The 19,726-nt window shown below is 40.8% G+C and overlaps 14 non-coding genes and 2 pseudogenes across 14 annotated transcripts; all 16 read left to right on the forward strand.

Annotated features, from left to right (window-relative positions):
• The first annotated feature begins 848 nt into the window (after positions 1-848).
• On the forward strand, positions 849-1,147 carry LOC149981533 (signal recognition particle RNA). Its single transcript, XR_016482974.1, has one exon.
• A 931-nt stretch (positions 1,148-2,078) lies between these two features.
• LOC149981534 (signal recognition particle RNA) lies at positions 2,079-2,377 on the forward strand. Its single transcript, XR_016482871.1, has one exon.
• A 931-nt stretch (positions 2,378-3,308) lies between these two features.
• Positions 3,309-3,607, forward strand: LOC149981535 (signal recognition particle RNA). The gene has a single exon (XR_016482872.1).
• Positions 3,608-4,539: 932 nt separating this feature from the next.
• LOC149981536 (signal recognition particle RNA) lies at positions 4,540-4,838 on the forward strand. The gene has a single exon (XR_016482873.1).
• Positions 4,839-5,770: 932 nt separating this feature from the next.
• On the forward strand, positions 5,771-6,053 carry LOC149981537 (signal recognition particle RNA; annotated as a pseudogene).
• A 932-nt stretch (positions 6,054-6,985) lies between these two features.
• LOC149981538 (signal recognition particle RNA) lies at positions 6,986-7,268 on the forward strand (annotated as a pseudogene).
• A 931-nt stretch (positions 7,269-8,199) lies between these two features.
• Positions 8,200-8,498, forward strand: LOC149981539 (signal recognition particle RNA). Its single transcript, XR_016482980.1, has one exon.
• Positions 8,499-9,430: 932 nt separating this feature from the next.
• LOC149981540 (signal recognition particle RNA) lies at positions 9,431-9,729 on the forward strand. The gene has a single exon (XR_016482856.1).
• Positions 9,730-10,660: 931 nt separating this feature from the next.
• Positions 10,661-10,959, forward strand: LOC149981541 (signal recognition particle RNA). The gene has a single exon (XR_016482852.1).
• A 932-nt stretch (positions 10,960-11,891) lies between these two features.
• On the forward strand, positions 11,892-12,190 carry LOC149981542 (signal recognition particle RNA). The gene has a single exon (XR_016482892.1).
• Positions 12,191-13,122: 932 nt separating this feature from the next.
• On the forward strand, positions 13,123-13,421 carry LOC149981543 (signal recognition particle RNA). Its single transcript, XR_016482854.1, has one exon.
• A 932-nt stretch (positions 13,422-14,353) lies between these two features.
• Positions 14,354-14,652, forward strand: LOC149981544 (signal recognition particle RNA). Its single transcript, XR_016482893.1, has one exon.
• A 931-nt stretch (positions 14,653-15,583) lies between these two features.
• LOC149981545 (signal recognition particle RNA) lies at positions 15,584-15,882 on the forward strand. Its single transcript, XR_016482861.1, has one exon.
• A 931-nt stretch (positions 15,883-16,813) lies between these two features.
• On the forward strand, positions 16,814-17,113 carry LOC149981546 (signal recognition particle RNA). Its single transcript, XR_016482886.1, has one exon.
• Positions 17,114-18,044: 931 nt separating this feature from the next.
• Positions 18,045-18,343, forward strand: LOC149981547 (signal recognition particle RNA). The gene has a single exon (XR_016482897.1).
• A 931-nt stretch (positions 18,344-19,274) lies between these two features.
• Positions 19,275-19,573, forward strand: LOC149981548 (signal recognition particle RNA). Its single transcript, XR_016482841.1, has one exon.
• The last annotated feature ends 153 nt before the right edge of the window (positions 19,574-19,726 follow it).

Below are 19,726 nucleotides of genomic sequence, written 5' to 3' on the forward strand. Positions count from 1 at the left end.
TGCAGCTTTCCAAAAACAATTACCGTTATACCTTCTGATAATCGAGAATTATACTGACTACTACTGACGAAATGTGTGAATACCGGCAACAAAATGCAGCACGGACCGTTGAGGGAGGAGTAAGTGCTAGCGCGATGCCTAGCATGAAACTGAGGCCAGCTCTCCCATCACCATCGACAGACAGACAGTTCGGATAGGTTCATTTACTTGTGTGAAATGAGCCACAATAATGATTAGCCAAATCATTGGAATTTGAGATTCACCTTCAATTAAGTCCCTTATTGAAGGTGATGCAAACGAATACAAAAAGTGGAATCATGTCATATGTTTGTACTAGATTAAGTTATACAAGGTTGGAATGTTGTTACATAATTTCAAATATAATAATTCATATATTTGACAATAATCAGAAAACAATTGAAATCACACTGTGCATATTTTAGACTGCATAATTGCATTGGGAAAGAGCTCTCAAACTAGCCAAATTACATTCACCATCACTAAAGGCATTTGATATGCATATCTATTGATTTGGTGTTTTGCCTATTTGTTGTGTACAACTTTTGATGATACACCTTTGATGATATATTTAGGCAGATTATATATATTTTACCTGTTTTTGCATGACATCACATTTATTGTGTGTTTCTGCATATGTACCAATATCTTCAAATCAACCTAAACCTACCAAGGGACCAACTGGACATCCAATGACAGTGTATGCACTAGCTTTATAGAAGCAGCACTTCTTAGTTTTTCCCATGCAAAGGCCTTTAGCCTACAACCATCCTTTGTAATTATGTCACACACTCCTACCTCTATCACCTTTACCTGCAGCTGAATATCTCGCCGGGTGCAGTGGCATGTGCCTGTAATCCAAGTCACTGGGAGGCTGAGGTTGGTGGATCAAGTGAGCTGAGGAGCTCTGGGCTGCAGCACGCTATGTTGAACGGGTGTCCATGCTAAGTTCGGTATCGATATGGTGTTCCTAGGGGAGCCTGGGACCACCAGGTTGTCTAAGGAGGGGTGAACCGGCCCAGGTCGGAAACGAAGCAGGTCAAATCCCCCGTGCTGTCCAGTGGTGGGATAATACCTGTGAGTAGATGCTGCAGTGCAGCCTTGGCAAAACATTGAGACCTAATCTTTTCATTTTTTAAAAACCTATTTTTATCTGCTACACAAATTGTCACTTCGAAATGTTTAGCAGACCATGAAAAGTCGACACTGTTTTGCAGCTTTCCAAAAACAATTACCGTTATACCTTCTGATAATCGAGAATTATACTGACTACTACTGACGAAATGTGTGAATACCGGCAACAAAATGCAGCACGGACCGTTGAGGGAGGAGTAAGTGCTAGCGCGATGCCTAGCATGAAACTGAGGCCAGCTCTCCCATCACCATCGACAGACAGACAGTTCGGATAGGTTCATTTACTTGTGTGAAATGAGCCACAATAATGATTAGCCAAATCATTGGAATTTGAGATTCACCTTCAATTAAGTCCCTTATTGAAGGTGATGCAAACGAATACAAAAAGTGGAATCATGTCATATGTTTGTACTAGATTAAGTTATACAAGGTTGGAATGTTGTTACATAATTTCAAATATAATAATTCATATATTTGACAATAATCAGAAAACAATTGAAATCACACTGTGCATATTTTAGACTGCATAATTGCATTGGGAAAGAGCTCTCAAACTAGCCAAATTACATTCACCATCACTAAAGGCATTTGATATGCATATCTATTGATTTGGTGTTTTGCCTATTTGTTGTGTACAACTTTTGATGATACACCTTTGATGATATATTTAGGCAGATTATATATATTTTACCTGTTTTTGCATGACATCACATTTATTGTGTGTTTCTGCATATGTACCAATATCTTCAAATCAACCTAAACCTACCAAGGGACCAACTGGACATCCAATGACAGTGTATGCACTAGCTTTATAGAAGCAGCACTTCTTAGTTTTTCCCATGCAAAGGCCTTTAGCCTACAACCATCCTTTGTAATTATGTCACACACTCCTACCTCTATCACCTTTACCTGCAGCTGAATATCTCGCCGGGTGCAGTGGCATGTGCCTGTAATCCAAGTCACTGGGAGGCTGAGGTTGGTGGATCAAGTGAGCTGAGGAGCTCTGGGCTGCAGCACGCTATGTCGAACGGGTGTCCATGCTAAGTTCGGTATCGATATGGTGTTCCTAGGGGAGCCTGGGACCACCAGGTTGTCTAAGGAGGGGTGAACCGGCCCAGGTCGGAAACAAAGCAGGTCAAATCCCCCGTGCTGTCCAGTGGTGGGATAATACCTGTGAGTAGATGCTGCAGTGCAGCCTTGGCAAAACATTGAGACCTAATCTTTTCATTTTTTAAAAACCTATTTTTATCTGCTACACAAATTGTCACTTCGAAATGTTTAGCAGACCATGAAAAGTCGACACTGTTTTGCAGCTTTCCAAAAACAATTACCGTTATACCTTCTGATAATCGAGAATTATACTGACTACTACTGACGAAATGTGTGAATACCGGCAACAAAATGCAGCACGGACCGTTGAGGGAGGAGTAAGTGCTAGCGCGATGCCTAGCATGAAACTGAGGCCAGCTCTCCCATCACCATCGACAGACAGACAGTTCGGATAGGTTCATTTACTTGTGTGAAATGAGCCACAATAACGATTAGCCAAATCATTGGAATTTGAGATTCACCTTCAATTAAGTCCCTTATTGAAGGTGATGCAAACGAATACAAAAAGTGGAATCATGTCATATGTTTGTACTAGATTAAGTTATACAAGGTTGGAATGTTGTTACATAATTTCAAATATAATAATTCATATATTTGACAATAATCAGAAAACAATTGAAATCACACTGTGCATATTTTAGACTGCATAATTGCATTGGGAAAGAGCTCTCAAACTAGCCAAATTACATTCACCATCACTAAAGGCATTTGATATGCATATCTATTGATTTGGTGTTTTGCCTATTTGTTGTGTACAACTTTTGATGATACACCTTTGATGATATATTTAGGCAGATTATATATATTTTACCTGTTTTTGCATGACATCACATTTATTGTGTGTTTCTGCATATGTACCAATATCTTCAAATCAACCTAAACCTACCAAGGGACCAACTGGACATCCAATGACAGTGTATGCACTAGCTTTATAGAAGCAGCACTTCTTAGTTTTTCCCATGCAAAGGCCTTTAGCCTACAACCATCCTTTGTAATTATGTCACACACTCCTACCTCTATCACCTTTACCTGCAGTTGAATATCTCGCCGGGTGCAGTGGCATGTGCCTGTAATCCAAGTCACTGGGAGGCTGAGGTTGGTGGATCAAGTGAGCTGAGGAGCTCTGGGCTGCAGCACGCTATGTCGAACGGGTGTCCATGCTAAGTTCGGTATCGATATGGTGTTCCTAGGGGAGCCTGGGACCACCAGGTTGTCTAAGGAGGGGTGAACCGGCCCAGGTCGGAAACAAAGCAGGTCAAATCCCCCGTGCTGTCCAGTGGTGGGATAATACCTGTGAGTAGATGCTGCAGTGCAGCCTTGGCAAAACATTGAGACCTAATCTTTTCATTTTTTAAAAACCTATTTTTATCTGCTACACAAATTGTCACTTCGAAATGTTTAGCAGACCATGAAAAGTCGACACTGTTTTGCAGCTTTCCAAAAACAATTACCGTTATACCTTCTGATAATCGAGAATTATACTGACTACTACTGACGAAATGTGTGAATACCGGCAACAAAATGCAGCACGGACCGTTGAGGGAGGAGTAAGTGCTAGCGCGATGCCTAGCATGAAACTGAGGCCAGCTCTCCCATCACCATCGACAGACAGACAGTTCGGATAGGTTCATTTACTTGTGTGAAATGAGCCACAATAATGATTAGCCAAATCATTGGAATTTGAGATTCACCTTCAATTAAGTCCCTTATTGAAGGTGATGCAAACGAATACAAAAAGTGGAATCATGTCATATGTTTGTACTAGATTAAGTTATACAAGGTTGGAATGTTGTTACATAATTTCAAATATAATAATTCATATATTTGACAATAATCAGAAAACAATTGAAATCACACTGTGCATATTTTAGACTGCATAATTGCATTGGGAAAGAGCTCTCAAACTAGGCAAATTACATTCACCATCACTAAAGGCATTTGATATGCATATCTATTGATTTGGTGTTTTGCCTATTTGTTGTGTACAACTTTTGATGATACACCTTTGATGATATATTTAGGCAGATTATATATATTTTACATGTTTTTGCATGACATCACATTTCTTGTGTGTTTCTGCATATGTACCAATATCTTCAAATCAAACCAAAACCTACCAAGGGACCAACTGGACATCCAATGACAGTGTATGCACTAGCTTTATAGAAGCAGCACTTCTTAGTTTATACCATGCAAAGGCCTTTATCCTACAACCATCCTTCGTAATTATGTCACACACTCCTACCTCTATCACCTTTACCTGCAGCTGAATATCTCGCCGGGTGCAGTGGCATGTGCCTGTAATCCAAGTCACTGGGAGGCTGAGGTTGGTGGATCAAGTGAGCTGAGGAGCTCTGGGCTGCAGCACGCTATGTCGAACGGGTGTCCATGCTAAGTTCGGTATCGATATGGTGTTCCTAGGGGAGCCTGGGACCACCAGGTTGTCTAAGGAGGGGTGAACCGGCCCAGGTCGGAAACAAAGCAGGTCAAATCCCCCGTGCTGTCCAGTGGTGGGATAATACCTGTGAGTAGATGCTGCAGTGCAGCCTTGGCAAAACATTGAGACCTAATCTTTTCATTTTTTAAAAACCTATTTTTATCTGCTACACAAATTGTCACTTCGAAATGTTTAGCAGACCATGAAAAGTCGACACTGTTTTGCAGCTTTCCAAAAACAATTACCGTTATACCTTCTGATAATCGAGAATTATACTGACTACTACTGACGAAAAGTGTGAATACCGGCAACAAAATGCAGCACGGACCGTTGAGGGAGGAGTAAGTGCTAGCGCGATGCCTAGCATGAAACTGAGGCCAGCTCTCCCATCACCATCGACAGACAGACAGTTCGGATAGGTTCATTTACTTGTGTGAAATGAGCCACAATAATGATTAGCCAAATCATTGGAATTTGAGATTCACCTTCAATTAAGTCCCTTATTGAAGGTGATGCAAACGAATACAAAAAGTGGAATCATGTCATATGTTTGTACTAGATTAAGTTATACAAGGTTGGAATGTTGTTACATAATTTCAAATATAATAATTCATATATTTGACAATAATCAGAAAACAATTGAAATCACACTGTGCATATTTTAGACTGCATAATTGCATTGGGAAAGAGCTCTCAAACTAGGCAAATTACATTCACCATCACTAAAGGCATTTGATATGCATATCTATTGATTTGGTGTTTTGCCTATTTGTTGTGTACAACTTTTGATGATACACCTTTGATGATATATTTAGGCAGATTATATATATTTTACATGTTTTTGCATGACATCACATTTCTTGTGTGTTTCTGCATATGTACCAATATCTTCAAATCAAACCAAAACCTACCAAGGGACCAACTGGACATCCAATGACAGTGTATGCACTAGCTTTATAGAAGCAGCACTTCTTAGTTTATACCATGCAAAGGCCTTTATCCTACAACCATCCTTCGTAATTATGTCACACACTCCTACCTCTATCACCTTTACCTGCAGCTGAATATCTCGCCGGGTGCAGTGGCATGTGCCTGTAATCCAAGTCACTGGGAGGCTGAGGTTGGTGGATCAAGTGAGCTGAGGAGCTCTGGGCTGCAGCACGCTATGTCGAACGGGTGTCCACGATAAGTTTGGTATTGATATGGTGTTCCTGGGGGAGCCTGGGACCACCAGGTTGTCTAAGGAGGGGTGAAATGAAGCAGGTCAAATCCCCCGTGCTGTCCAGTGGTGGGATAATACCTGTGAGTAGATGCTGCAGTGCAGCCTTGGCAAAACATTGAGACCTAATCTTTTCATTTTTTAAAAACCTATTTTTATCTGCTACACAAATTGTCACTTCGAAATGTTTAGCAGACCATGAAAAGTCGACACTGTTTTGCAGCTTTCCAAAAACAATTACCGTTATACCTTCTGATAATCGAGAATTATACTGACTACTACTGACGAAAAGTGTGAATACCGGCAACAAAATGCAGCACGGACCGTTGAGGGAGGAGTAAGTGCTAGCGCGATGCCTAGCATGAAACTGAGGCCAGCTCTCCCATCACCATCGACAGACAGACAGTTCGGATAGGTTCATTTACTTGTGTGAAATGAGCCACAATAATGATTAGCCAAATCATTGGAATTTGAGATTCACCTTCAATTAAGTCCCTTATTGAAGGTGATGCAAACGAATACAAAAAGTGGAATCATGTCATATGTTTGTACTAGATTAAGTTATACAAGGTTGGAATGTTGTTACATAATTTCAAATATAATAATTCATATATTTGACAATAATCAGAAAACAATTGAAATCACACTGTGCATATTTTAGACTGCATAATTGCATTGGGAAAGAGCTCTCAAACTAGGCAAATTACATTCACCATCACTAAAGGCATTTGATATGCATATCTATTGATTTGGTGTTTTGCCTATTTGTTGTGTACAACTTTTGATGATACACCTTTGATGATATATTTAGGCAGATTATATATATTTTACATGTTTTTGCATGACATCACATTTCTTGTGTGTTTCTGCATATGTACCAATATCTTCAAATCAAACCAAAACCTACCAAGGGACCAACTGGACATCCAATGACAGTGTATGCACTAGCTTTATAGAAGCAGCACTTCTTAGTTTATACCATGCAAAGGCCTTTATCCTACAACCATCCTTCGTAATTATGTCACACACTCCTACCTCTATCACCTTTACCTGCAGCTGAATATCTCGCCGGGTGCAGTGGCATGTGCCTGTAATCCAAGTCACTGGGAGGCTGAGGTTGGTGGATCAAGTGAGCTGAGGAGCTCTGGGCTGCAGCACGCTATGTCGAACGGGTGTCCACGATAAGTTTGGTATTGATATGGTGTTCCTGGGGGAGCCTGGGACCACCAGGTTGTCTAAGGAGGGGTGAAACGAAGCAGGTCAAATCCCCCGTGCTGTCCAGTGGTGGGATAATACCTGTGAGTAGATGCTGCAGTGCAGCCTTGGCAAAACATCGAGACCTAATCTTTTCATTTTTTAAAAACCTATTTTTATCTGCTACACAAATTGTCACTTCGAAATGTTTAGCAGACCATGAAAAGTCGACACTGTTTTGCAGCTTTCCAAAAACAATTACCGTTATACCTTCTGATAATCGAGAATTATACTGACTACTACTGACGAAATGTGTGAATACCGGCAACAAAATGCAGCACGGACCGTTGAGGGAGGAGTAAGTGCTAGCGCGATGCCTAGCATGAAACTGAGGCCAGCTCTCCCATCACCATCGACAGACAGACAGTTCGGATAGGTTCATTTACTTGTGTGAAATGAGCCACAATAATGATTAGCCAAATCATTGGAATTTGAGATTCACCTTCAATTAAGTCCCTTATTGAAGGTGATGCAAACAAATACAAAAAGTGGAATCATGTCATATGTTTGTACTAGATTAAGTTATACAAGGTTGGAATGTTGTTACATAATTTCAAATATAATAATTCATATATTTGACAATAATCAGAAAACAATTGAAATCACACTGTGCATATTTTAGACTGCATAATTGCATTGGGAAAGAGCTCTCAAACTAGCCAAATTACATTCACCATCACTAAAGGCATTTGATATGCATATCTATTGATTTGGTGTTTTGCCTATTTGTTGTGTACAACTTTTGATGATACACCTTTGATTATATATTTAGGCAGATTATATATATTTTACCTGTTTTTGCATGACATCACATTTATTGTGTGTTTCTGCATATGTACCAATATCTTCAAATCAACCTAAACCTACCAAGGGACCAACTGGACATCCAATGACAGTGTATGCACTAGCTTTATAGAAGCAGCACTTCTTAGTTTTTCCCATGCAAAGGCCTTTAGCCTACAACCATCCTTTGTAATTATGTCACACACTCCTACCTCTATCACCTTTACCTGCAGCTGAATATCTCGCCGGGTGCAGTGGCATGTGCCTGTAATCCAAGTCACTGGGAGGCTGAGGTTGGTGGATCAAGTGAGCTGAGGAGCTCTGGGCTGCAGCACGCTATGTCGAACGGGTGTCCACGCTAAGTTCGGTATCGATATGGTGTTCCTAGGGGAGCCTGGGACCACCAGGTTGTCTAAGGAGGGGTGAACCGGCCCAGGTCGGAAACGAAGCAGGTCAAATCCCCCGTGCTGTCCAGTGGTGGGATAATACCTGTGAGTAGATGCTGCAGTGCAGCCTTGGCAAAACATCGAGACCTAATCTTTTCATTTTTTAAAAACCTATTTTTATCTGCTACACAAATTGTCACTTCGAAATGTTTAGCAGACCATGAAAAGTCGACACTGTTTTGCAGCTTTCCAAAAACAATTACCGTTATACCTTCTGATAATCGAGAATTATACTGACTACTACTGACGAAATGTGTGAATACCGGCAACAAAATGCAGCACGGACCGTTGAGGGAGGAGTAAGTGCTAGCGCGATGCCTAGCATGAAACTGAGGCCAGCTCTCCCATCACCATCGACAGACAGACAGTTCGGATAGGTTCATTTACTTGTGTGAAATGAGCCACAATAATGATTAGCCAAATCATTGGAATTTGAGATTCACCTTCAATTAAGTCCCTTATTGAAGGTGATGCAAACGAATACAAAAAGTGGAATCATGTCATATGTTTGTACTAGATTAAGTTATACAAGGTTGGAATGTTGTTACATAATTTAAAATATAATAATTCATATATTTGACAATAATCAGAAAACAATTGAAATCACACTGTGCATATTTTAGACTGCATAATTGCATTGGGAAAGAGCTCTCAAACTAGCCAAATTACATTCACCATCACTAAAGGCATTTGATATGCATATCTATTGATTTGGTGTTTTGCCTATTTGTTGTGTACAACTTTTGATGATACACCTTTGATGATATATTTAGGCAGATTATATATATTTTACCTGTTTTTGCATGACATCACATTTCTTGTGTGTTTCTGCATATGTACCAATATCTTCAAATCAAACCAAAACCTACCAAGGGACCAACTGGACATCCAATGACAGTGTATGCACGAGCTTTATAGAAGCAGCACTTCTTAGTTTATACCATGCAAAGGCCTTTAGCCAACAACCATCCTTCGTAATTATGTCACACACTCCTACCTCTATCACCTTTACCTGCAGCTGAATATCTCGCCGGGTGCAGTGGCATGTGCCTGTAATCCAAGTCACTGGGAGGCTGAGGTTGGTGGATCAAGTGAGCTGAGGAGCTCTGGGCTGCAGCACGCTATGTCGAATGGGTGTCCACGCTAAGTTCGGTATCGATATGGTGTTCCTAGGGGAGCCTGGGACCACCAGGTTGTCTAAGGAGGGGTGAACCGGCCCAGGTCGGAAACGAAGCAGGTCAAATCCCCCGTGCTGTCCAGTGGTGGGATAATACCTGTGAGTAGATGCTGCAGTGCAGCCTTGGCAAAACATCGAGACCTAATCTTTTCATTTTTTAAAAACCTATTTTTATCTGCTACACAAATTGTCACTTCGAAATGTTTAGCAGACCATGAAAAGTCGACACTGTTTTGCAGCTTTCCAAAAACAATTACCGTTATACCTTCTGATAATCGAGAATTATACTGACTACTACTGACGAAATGTGTGAATACCGGCAACAAAATGCAGCACGGACCGTTGAGGGAGGAGTAAGTGCTAGCGCGATGCCTAGCATGAAACTGAGGCCAGCTCTCCCATCACCATCGACAGACAGACAGTTCGGATAGGTTCATTTACTTGTGTGAAATGAGCCACAATAATGATTAGCCAAATCATTGGAATTTGAGATTCACCTTCAATTAAGTCCCTTATTGAAGGTGATGCAAACGAATACAAAAAGTGGAATCATGTCATATGTTTGTACTAGATTAAGTTATACAAGGTTGGAATGTTGTTACATAATTTCAAATATAATAATTCATATATTTGACAATAATCAGAAAACAATTGAAATCACACTGTGCATATTTTAGACTGCATAATTGCATTGGGAAAGAGCTCTCAAACTAGGCAAATGACATTCACCATCACTAAAGGCATTTGATATGCATATCTATTGATTTGGTGTTTTGCCTATTTGTTGTGTACAACTTTTGATGATACACCTTTGATGATATATTTAGGCAGATTATATATATTTTACCTGTTTTTGCATGACATCACATTTATTGTGTGTTTCTGCATATGTACCAATATCTTCAAATCAACCTAAACCTACCAAGGGACCAACTGGACATCCAATGACAGTGTATGCACTAGCTTTATAGAAGCAGCACTTCTTAGTTTTTCCCATGCAAAGGCCTTTAGCCTACAACCATCCTTTGTAATTATGTCACACACTCCTACCTCTATCACCTTTACCTGCAGCTGAATATCTCGCCGGGTGCAGTGGCATGTGCCTGTAATCCAAGTCACTGGGAGGCTGAGGTTGGTGGATCAAGTGAGCTGAGGAGCTCTGGGCTGCAGCACGCTATGTCGAACGGGTGTCCATGCTAAGTTCGGTATCGATATGGTGTTCCTAGGGGAGCCTGGGACCACCAGGTTGTCTAAGGAGGGGTGAACCGGCCCAGGTCGGAAACGAAGCAGGTCAAATCCCCCGTGCTGTCCAGTGGTGGGATAATACCTGTGAGTAGATGCTGCAGTGCAGCCTTGGCAAAACATCGAGACCTAATCTTTTCATTTTTTAAAAACCTATTTTTATCTGCTACACAAATTGTCACTTCGAAATGTTTAGCAGACCATGAAAAGTCGACACTGTTTTGCAGCTTTCCAAAAACAATTACCGTTATACCTTCTGATAATCGAGAATTATACTGACTACTACTGACGAAATGTGTGAATACCGGCAACAAAATGCAGCACGGACCGTTGAGGGAGGAGTAAGTGCTAGCGCGATGCCTAGCATGAAACTGAGGCCAGCTCTCCCATCACCATCGACAGACAGACAGTTCGGATAGGTTCATTTACCTGTGTGAAATGAGCCACAATAATGATTAGCCAAATCATTGGAATTTGAGATTCACCTTCAATTAAGTCCCTTATTGAAGGTGATGCAAACGAATACAAAAAGTGGAATCATGTCATATGTTTGTACTAGATTAAGTTATACAAGGTTGGAATGTTGTTACATAATTTCAAATATAATAATTCATATATTTGACAATAATCAGAAAACAATTGAAATCACACTGTGCATATTTTAGACTGCATAATTGCATTGGGAAAGAGCTCTCAAACTAGGCAAATTACATTCACCATCACTAAAGGCATTTGATATGCATATCTATTGATTTGGTGTTTTCCCTATTTGTTGTGTACAACTTTTGATGATACACCTTTGATGATATATTTAGGCAGATTATTTATATTTTACCTGTTTTTGCATGACATCACATTTCTTGTGTGTTTCTGCATATGTACCAATATCTTCAAATCAAACCAAAACCTACCAAGGGACCAACTGGACATCCAATGACAGTGTATGCACTAGCTTTATAGAAGCAGCACTTCTTAGTTTATACCATGCAAAGGCCTTTAGCCTACAACCATCCTTCGTAATTATGTCACACACTCCTACCTCTATCACCTTTACCTGCAGCTGAATATCTCGCCGGGTGCAGTGGCATGTGCCTGTAATCCAAGTCACTGGGAGGCTGAGGTTGGTGGATCAAGTGAGCTGAGGAGCTCTGGGCTGCAGCACGCTATGTCGAACGGGTGTCCACGCTAAGTTCGGTTTCGATCTGGTGTTCCTGGTGGAGCCTGGGACCACCAGGTTGTCTAAGGAGGGGTGAACCGGCCCAGGTCGGAAACGAAGCAGGTCAAATCCCCCGTGCTGTCCAGTAGTGGGATAATACCTGTGAGTAGATGCTGCAGTGCAGCCTTGGCAAAACATCGAGACCTAATCTTTTCATTTTTTAAAAACCTATTTTTATCTGCTACACAAATTGTCACTTCGAAATGTTTAGCAGACCATGAAAAGTCGACACTGTTTTGCAGCTTTCCAAAAACAATTACCGTTATACCTTCTGATAATCGAGAATTATACTGACTACTACTGACGAAATGTGTGAATACCGGCAACAAAATGCAGCACGGACTGTTGAGGGAGTAGTAAGTGCTAGCGCGATGCCTAGCATGAAACTGAGGCCAGCTCTCCCATCACCATCGACAGACAGACAGTTCGGATAGGTTCATTTACTTGTGTGAAATGAGCCACAATAATGATTAGCCAAATCATTGGAATTTGAGATTCACCTTCAATTAAGTCCCTTATTGAAGGTGATGCAAACGAATACAAAAAGTGGAATCATGTCATATGTTTGTACTAGATTAAGTTATACAAGGTTGGAATGTTGTTACATAATTTCAAATATAATAATTCATATATTTGACAATAATCAGAAAACAATTGAAATCACACTGTGCATATTTTAGACTGCATAATTGCATTGGGAAAGAGCTCTCAAACTAGGCAAATTACATTCACCATCACTAAAGGCATTTGATATGCATATCTATTGATTTGGTGTTTTGCCTATTTGTTGTGTACAACTTTTGATGATACACCTTTGATGATATATTTAGGCAGATTATATATATTTTACCTGTTTTTGCATGACATCACATTTCTTGTGTGTTTCTGCATATGTACCAATATCTTCAAATCAAACAAAAACCTACCAAGGGACCAACTGGACATCCAATGACAGTGTACGCACTAGCTTTATAGAAGCAGCACTTCTTAGTTTTTCCCATGCAAAGGCCTTTAGCCTACAACCGTCCTTCGTAATTATGTCACACACTCCTACCTCTATCACCTTTACCTGCAGCTGAATTTCTTGCCGGGTGCAGTGGCATGTGCCTGTAATCCAAGTCACTGGGAGGCTGAGGTTGGTGGATCACGTGAGCTGAGGAGCTCTGGGCTGCAGCACGCTATGTCGAACGGGTGTCCATGCTAAGTTCGGTATCGATATGGTGTTCCTGGGGGAGCCTGGGACCACCAGGTTGTCTAAGGAGGGGTGAACCGGCCCAGGTCGGAAACGAAGCAGGTCAAATCCCCTGTGCTGTCCAGTAGTGGGATAATACCTGTGAGTAGATGCTGCAGTGCAGCCTTGGCAAAACATTGAGACCTAATCTTTTCATTTTTTAAAAACCTATTTTTATCTGCTACACAAATTGTCACTTCGAAATGTTTAGCAGACCATGAAAAGTCGACACTGTTTTGCAGCTTTCCAAAAACAATTACCGTTATACCTTCTGATAATCGAGAATTATACTGACTACTACTGACGAAATGTGTGAATACCGGCAACAAAATGCAGCACGGACCGTTGAGGGAGTAGTAAGTGCTAGCGCGATGCCTAGCATGAAACTGAGGCCAGCTCTCCCATCACCATCGACAGACAGACAGTTCGGATAGGTTCATTTACCTGTGTGAAATGAGCCACAATAATGATTAGCCAAATCATTGGAATTTGAGATTCACCTTCAATTAAGTCCCTTATTGAAGGTGATGCAAACGAATACAAAAAGTGGAATCATGTCATATGTTTGTACTAGATTAAGTTATACAAGGTTGGAATGTTGTTACATAATTTCAAATATAATAATTCATATATTTGACAATAATCAGAAAACAATTGAAATCACACTGTGCATATTTTAGACTGCATAATTGCATTGGGAAAGAGCTCTCAAACTAGCCAAATTACATTCACCATCACTAAAGGCATTTGATATGCATATCTATTGATTTGGTGTTTTACCTTTCTTTTGTGTACAACTTTTGATGATACACCTTTGATGATATATTTAGGCAGATTATTTATATTTTACCTGTTTTTGCATGACATCACATTTCTTGTGTGTTTCTGCATATGTACCAATATCTTCAAATCAAACCAAAACCTACCAAGGGACCAACTGGACATCCAATGACAGTGTATGCACTAGCTTTATAGAAGCAGCACTTCTTAGTTTATACCATGCAAAGGCCTTTAGCCTACAACCATCCTTCGTAATTATGTCACACACTCCTACCTCTATCACCTTTACCTGCAGCTGAATATCTCGCCGGGTGCAGTGGCATGTGCCTGTAATCCAAGTCACTGGGAGGCTGAGGTTGGTGGATCAAGTGAGCTGAGGAGCTCTGGGCTGCAGCACGCTATGTCGAACGGGTGTCCACGCTAAGTTCGGTTTCGATCTGGTGTTCCTGGTGGAGCCTGGGACCACCAGGTTGTCTAAGGAGGGGTGAACCGGCCCAGGTCGGAAACGAAGCAGGTCAAATCCCCCGTGCTGTCCAGTAGTGGGATAATACCTGTGAGTAGATGCTGCAGTGCAGCCTTGGCAAAACATCGAGACCTAATCTTTTCATTTTTTAAAAACCTATTTTTATCTGCTACACAAATTGTCACTTCGAAATGTTTAGCAGACCATGAAAAGTCGACACTGTTTTGCAGCTTTCCAAAAACAATTACCGTTATACCTTCTGATAATCGAGAATTATACTGACTACTACTGACGAAATGTGTGAATACCGGCAACAAAATGCAGCACGGACTGTTGAGGGAGTAGTAAGTGCTAGCGCGATGCCTAGCATGAAACTGAGGCCAGCTCTCCCATCACCATCGACAGACAGACAGTTCGGATAGGTTCATTTACTTGTGTGAAATGAGCCACAATAATGATTAGCCAAATCATTGGAATTTGAGATTCACCTTCAATTAAGTCCCTTATTGAAGGTGATGCAAACGAATACAAAAAGTGGAATCATGTCATATGTTTGTACTAGATTAAGTTATACAAGGTTGGAATGTTGTTACATAATTTCAAATATAATAATTCATATATTTGACAATAATCAGAAAACAATTGAAATCACACTGTGCATATTTTAGACTGCATAATTGCATTGGGAAAGAGCTCTCAAACTAGGCAAATTACATTCACCATCACTAAAGGCATTTGATATGCATATCTATTGATTTGGTGTTTTGCCTATTTGTTTTGTACAACTTTTGATGATACACCTTTGATGATATATTTAGGCAGATTATATATATTTTACCTGTTTTTGCATGACATCACATTTCTTGTGTGTTTCTGCATATGTACCAATATCTTCAAATCAACCTAAACCTACCAAGGGATCAACTGGACATCCAATGACAGTGTATGCACTAGCTTTATAGAAGCAGCACTTCTTAGTTTTTCCCATGCAAAGGCCTTTAGCCTACAACCATCCTTCGTAATTATGTCACACACTCCTACCTCTATCACCTTTACCTGCAGCTGAATATCTCGCCGGGTGCAGTGGCATGTGCCTGTAATCCAAGTCACTGGGAGGCTGAGGTTGGTGGATCAAGTGAGCTGAGGAGCTCTGGGCTGCAGCACGCTATGTCGAACGGGTGTCCACACTAAGTTTGGTATCGATATGGTGTTCCTAGGGGAGCCTGGGACCACCAGGTTGTCTAAGGAGGGGTGAACCGGCCCAGGTCGGAAATGAAGCAGGTCAAATCCCCCGTGCTGTCCAGTGGTGGGATAATACCTGTGAGTAGATGCTGCAGTGCAGCCTTGGCAAAACATCGAGACCTAATCTTTTCATTTTTTAAAAACCTATTTTTATCTGCTACACAAATTGTCACTTCGAAATGTTTAGCAGACCATGAAAAGTCGACACTGTTTTGCAGCTTTCCAAAAACAATTACCGTTATACCTTCTGATAATCGAGAATTATACTGACTACTACTGACGAAATGTGTGAATACCGGCAACAAAATGCAGCACGGACTGTTGAGGGAGTAGTAAGTGCTAGCGCGATGCCTAGCATGAAACTGAGGCCAGCTCTCCCATCACCATCGACAGACAGACAGTTCGGATAGGTTCATTTACTTGTGTGAAATGAGCCACAATAATGATTAGCCAAATCATTGGAATTTGAGATTCACCTTCAATTAAGTCCCTTATTGAAGGTGATGCAAACGAATACAAAAAGTGGAATCATGTCATATGTTTGTACTAGATTAAGTTATACAAGGTTGGAATGTTGTTACATAATTTCAAATATAATAATTCATATATTTGACAATAATCAGAAAACAATTGAAATCACACTGTGCATATTTTAGACTGCATAATTGCATTGGGAAAGAGCTCTCAAACTAGGCAAATTACATTCACCATCACTAAAGGCATTTGATATGCATATCTATTGATTTGGTGTTTTGCCTATTTGTTTTGTACAACTTTTGATGATACACCTTTGATGATATATTTAGGCAGATTATATATATTTTACCTGTTTTTGCATGACATCACATTTCTTGTGTGTTTCTGCATATGTACCAATATCTTCAAATCGACCTAAACCTACCAAGGGATCAACTGGACATCCAATGACAGTGTATGCACTAGCTTTATAGAAGCAGCACTTCTTAGTTTTTCCCATGCAAAGGCCTTTAGCCTACAACCATCCTTCGTAATTATGTCACACACTCCTACCTCTATCACCTTTACCTGCAGCTGAATATCTCGCCGGGTGCAGTGGCATGTGCCTGTAATCCAAGTCACTGGGAGGCTGAGGTTGGTGGATCAAGTGAGCTGAGGAGCTCTGGGCTTGCAGCACGCTATGTCGAACGGGTGTCCACACTAAGTTTGGTATCGATATGGTGTTCCTAGGGGAGCCTGGGACCACCAGGTTGTCTAAGGAGGGGTGAACCGGCCCAGGTCGGAAATGAAGCAGGTCAAATCCCCCGTGCTGTCCAGTGGTGGGATAATACCTGTGAGTAGATGCTGCAGTGCAGCCTTGGCAAAACATCGAGACCTAATCTTTTCATTTTTTAAAAACCTATTTTTATCTGCTACACAAATTGTCACTTCGAAATGTTTAGCAGACCATGAAAAGTCGACACTGTTTTGCAGCTTTCCAAAAACAATTACCGTTATACCTTCTGATAATCGAGAATTATACTGACTACTACTGACGAAATGTGTGAATACCGGCAACAAAATGCAGCACGGACTGTTGAGGGAGTAGTAAGTGCTAGCGCGATGCCTAGCATGAAACTGAGGCCAGCTCTCCCATCACCATCGACAGACAGACAGTTCGGATAGGTTCATTTACTTGTGTGAAATGAGCCACAATAATGATTAGCCAAATCATTGGAATTTGAGATTCACCTTCAATTAAGTCCCTTATTGAAGGTGATGCAAACGAATACAAAAAGTGGAATCATGTCATATGTTTGTACTAGATTAAGTTATACAAGGTTGGAATGTTGTTACATAATTTCAAATATAATAATTCATATATTTGACAATAATCAGAAAACAATTGAAATCACACTGTGCATATTTTAGACTGCATAATTGCATTGGGAAAGAGCTCTCAAACTAGGCAAATTACATTCACCATCACTAAAGGCATTTGATATGCATATCTATTGATTTGGTGTTTTGCCTATTTGTTTTGTACAACTTTTGATGATACACCTTTGATGATATATTTAGGCAGATTATATATATTTTACCTGTTTTTGCATGACATCACATTTCTTGTGTGTTTCTGCATATGTACCAATATCTTCAAATTGACCTAAACCTACCAAGGGATCAACTGGACATCCAATGACAGTGTATGCACTAGCTTTATAGAAGCAGCACTTCTTAGTTTTTCCCATGCAAAGGCCTTTAACCTACAACCATCCTTCGTAATTATGTCACACACTCCTACCTCTATCACCTTTACCTGCAGCTGAATATCTCGCCGGGTGCAGTGGCATGTGCCTGTAATCCAAGTCACTGGGAGGCTGAGGTTGGTGGATCAAGTGAGCTGAGGAGCTCCGGGCTGCAGCACGCTATGTCGAACGGGTGTCCACACTAAGTTTGGTATCAATATGGTGTTCCTAGGGGAGCCTGGGACCACCAGGTTGTCTAAGGAGGGGTGAATGGTCCCAGGTCGGAAACGAAGCAGGTCAAATCCCCCGTGCTGTCCAGTGGTGGGATAATACCTGTGAGTAGATGCTGCAGTGCAGCCTTGGCAAAACATCGAGACCTAATCTTTTCATTTTTTAAAAACCTATTTTTATCTGCTACACAAATTGTCACTTCGAAATGTTTAGCAGACCATGAAAAGTCGACACTGTTTTGCAGCTTTCCAAAAACAATTACCGTTATACCTTCTGATAATCGAGAATTATACTGACTACTACTGACGAAATGTGTGAATACCGGCAACAAAATGCAGCACGGACCGTTGAGGGAGGAGTAAGTGCTAGCGCGATGCCTAGCATGAAACTGAGGCCAGCTCTCCCATCACCATCGACAGACAGACAGTTCGGATAGGTTCATTTACTTGTGTGAAATGAGCCACAATAATGATTAGCCAAATCATTGGAATTTGAGATTCACCTTCAATTAAGTCCCTTATTGAAGGTGATGCAAACGAATACAAAAAGTGGAATCATGTCATATGTTTGTACTAGATTAAGTTATACAAGGTTGGAATGTTGTTACATAATTTCAAATATAATAATTCATATATTTGACAATAATCAGAAAACAATTGAAATCACACTGTGCATATTTTAGACTGCATAATTGCATTGGGAAAGAGCTCTCAAACTAGGCAAATTACATTCACCATCACTAAAGGCATTTGATATGCATATCTATTGATTTGGTGTTTTGCCTATTTGTTTTGTACAACTTTTGATGATACACCTTTGATGATATATTTAGGCAGATTATATATATTTTACCTGTTTTTGCATGACATCACATTTCTTGTGTGTTTCTGCATATGTACCAATATCTTCAAATCAACCTAAACCTACCAAGGGATCAACTGGACATCCAATGACAGTGTATGCACTAGCTTTATAGAAGCAGCACTTCTTAGTTTTTCCCATGCAAAGGCCTTTAGCCTACAACCATCCTTCGTAATTATGTCACACACTCCTACCTCTATCACCTTTACCTGCAGCTGAATATCTCGCCGGGTGCAGTGACATGTGCCTGTAATCCAAGTCACTGGGAGGCTGAGGTTGGTGGATCAAGTGAGCTGAGGAGCTCTGGGCTGCAGCACGCTATGTCGAACGGGTGTCCACACTAAGTTTGGTATCGATATGGTGTTCCTAGGGGAGCCTGGGACCACCAGGTTGTCTAAGGAGGGGTGAACCGGCCCAGGTCGGAAACGAAGCAGGTCAAATCCCCCGTGCTGTCCAGTGGTGGGATAATACCTGTGAGTAGATGCTGCAGTGCAGCCTTGGCAAAACATCGAGACCTAATCTTTTCATTTTTTAAAAACCTATTTTTATCTGCTACACAAATTGTCACTTCGAAATGTTTAGCAGACCATGAAAAGTCGACACTGTTTTGCAGCTTTCCAAAAACAATTACCGTTATACCTTCTGATAATCGAGAATTATACTGACTACTACTGACGA

This window comes from Oncorhynchus mykiss, chromosome 8 (genome assembly GCF_057628025.1).
Source record: "Oncorhynchus mykiss isolate SJ-2025 chromosome 8, ASM5762802v1, whole genome shotgun sequence".
NCBI classification, from domain to species: Eukaryota; Metazoa; Chordata; class Actinopteri; order Salmoniformes; family Salmonidae; genus Oncorhynchus; species Oncorhynchus mykiss.